Raw genomic sequence first — 2655 nt, forward strand, 5'->3', positions numbered from 1 at the left:
CACCAGGGACACATGCGCGGAGCGGGTGGCGGAATATATCAGAATGTCATCGATATAGACAATCATGCCCTGCCCATGCAGGTCCCTGAGAATTTCGTCAACAAAGGATTGAAAGACGGCTGGAGCATTTTTCAACCCATACGGCATGACGAGGTACTCATAATGGCCTGATGTGGTACTAAAGGCGGTTTTCCACTCGTCTCCCCTCTTGATACGCACCAGATTATACGCGCTCCTGAGATCCAATTTTGTGAATAACTGTGCTCCGTGAAATGATTCCACCGCCGTAGCGATGAGAGGTAGTGGGTAATTAAACCCCACCGTGATAGCGTTTAGATCTCGGTAATCAATGCACGGACGCAGACCTCCCTCCTTTTTCTTCACAAAAAAAGAAACTCGAGGAAGCGGGTGAGATGGAGGGCGCACGGTGGACACCTGGTCTGGACTCTCCACCGACGTGGCACCTATGGAAACTCCTAGACACCTCCCTGAACACTCCTCTGACCACCCCTGGAGAACCCCGTTTCCACGAAATACAGGGTTTGTGACCAGCCAGGGGACCCCCAGCACCACCGGAAACGCAGGCGAATCAATAAGGAAAAAACTAATGCGTTCCATATGATTCCCCTGCGTTACCATGTCCAGTGGCACCGTAGACTCCCTGACTAGCCCTGACCCTAATGGTCGGCTATCTAGGGAGTGCACGGGGGAAAGGGGAATCTATCGGCACCCGCGGAATGCCCAGCTTAATGGCAAGTCCACGATCCATAAAATTCCCAGCTGCGCCTGAATCGACTAGCGCCCTATGCTGGGAAGAGGGGAAAAATGTAGTAAAAAAAACAGGTAAAAACAGGTGACCAACAGGGGGTTCTGGGTGAATCTGGTGCTGACTCACCTGAGGTGACCGAGAAGTGTTCTGCCTGCCATCTCGACTCCCAGACTGGCTCCTCCAGCACCGGTCGGCCATGTGTCCTCTCCGACCACAGCTGGTGCAGGAGGAGCCACCTCCTCCGGTGCCCCTTGGCACGGCCCCCCCCACCTCCATAGGGGTAGGGGCGGGGGTGCACGGGGGTGGAATGGGCAGGACCCTCTCCGAACGCCCACGGGCAGCCAGCAAATTGTCCAGACGTATGGACATATCAATCAGCTCGTCCAGGGACAGAGCTGTGTCCCGACAGGCCAGCTCCCTGCGGACGTCCGCCCGGAGACTGCAGCGGTAGTGGTCTATGAGGGCCCTGTCGTTCCACCCCGCCCCAGCAGCCAAGGTCCTGAACTCCAGCGCGAAGTCCTGAGCACTCCTCATCTCCTGCCTGAGGTGGAACAGCCGTTCACCCGCCGCTCTTCCTTCCGGAGGGTGGTCAAACACGGCCCGAAAGCGGCGGGTGAACTCTGGGTAGTGGTCCCTCGCCGAGTCTGGACCGTTCCAGACCGCATTAGCCCACGCCAGAGCTCGGCCCGTCAGGCAGGAAACGAGGGCACTCACGCTCTCCTCCCCCGTGGGAGCAGGTCTGACGGTGGCCAGGTACAGCTCAAGCTGGAGCAAAAACCCCTGGCACCCAGCCGCCGCCCCATCGTACTCCCTCGGGAGCGCCAAACGAAGCGCGCCAGAGCCAGACGTCATGGGAGGCGAAGATGGCTGTATCGGGGGAGGTGGAGGTGGAGGTGGAGAGAGGATACCACTTCTCTCCCATCGGTCCATCCTCTCCATCATCTGGTCCATTGCCGATCCGATGCGATGTAGGACTGTCGTGTGGTGGAGCACGCGTTCCTCCATCGAGGGCAGAGGAGTGCCCGCTGCTTCCGCTGATTCCCTGCCTTTACTGTGGTGCGGGATTCTGTAACGGCGTTGGTAGTCGTGCTTTAGGAATGAGGCGCAGGAAGCAACGAGCACAGGGAGTGTGGTTTTTTACTAACACTTTGAGAAACAAAACCAAAGTTCCCAAACACAGGGGAATAAATAAGGTGTGACAATGCCAAGCCGAACATGAACAAGACAGTCGGAAACAACAATTAATCCCGCACGAAAAGGAGCGGGCCAGCTAACCTAAATAGCCCTTCTAATGGCTAATTGACCACAGGTGTCTAAAATTTTTAAAAAAAGGGAAAAGCAAAGGGAATCGGTGGCAGCTAATAGGCCGGTGACGACGACCGCCGAGCGCCACCCGAGCAGGAGGGGGCGCCACCGTCGGTGGGAATCGTGACAGTGGCAAAATGTGGAAAAAGTCAAGGGGTCTGAATACATTCCGAAGGCACTGTTAATGCTTGATTTTCATATCAACGTACCTCACTGTCATTCACTGTCATTCAGGACTTTGACAACTGTTATTTTCAGACGGGGTCAACTTTGAAATAATTATTGAAATTAACTGACTTAAGCAGTCCTGATTCTTTCTGAATAAAGCGAGTTCCTAGTCAGTCAGTGGTAATAAGACATAATGGGTTATTAATGGGAGTGAGACCTCAGTGTCAGAGACTGCTACTGACCTACAACCTGCTAATCCCAAGGGGATGTGTGTGTGTGTGTGTGTGTGTGTGTGTGTGTGTGTGTGTGTGTGTGTGTGTGTGTCTAGGAAGCATTATTTTCATGGGCTTAATCTCCTGAAGGAGACGGAGGTTTACAGAGACTTACTCTGTCCACTTCCACCTCCTCTCTGA

This window comes from Salmo salar, chromosome ssa17 (assembly GCF_905237065.1).
Source record: "Salmo salar chromosome ssa17, Ssal_v3.1, whole genome shotgun sequence".
Lineage (NCBI taxonomy): Eukaryota > Metazoa > Chordata > Actinopteri > Salmoniformes > Salmonidae > Salmo > Salmo salar.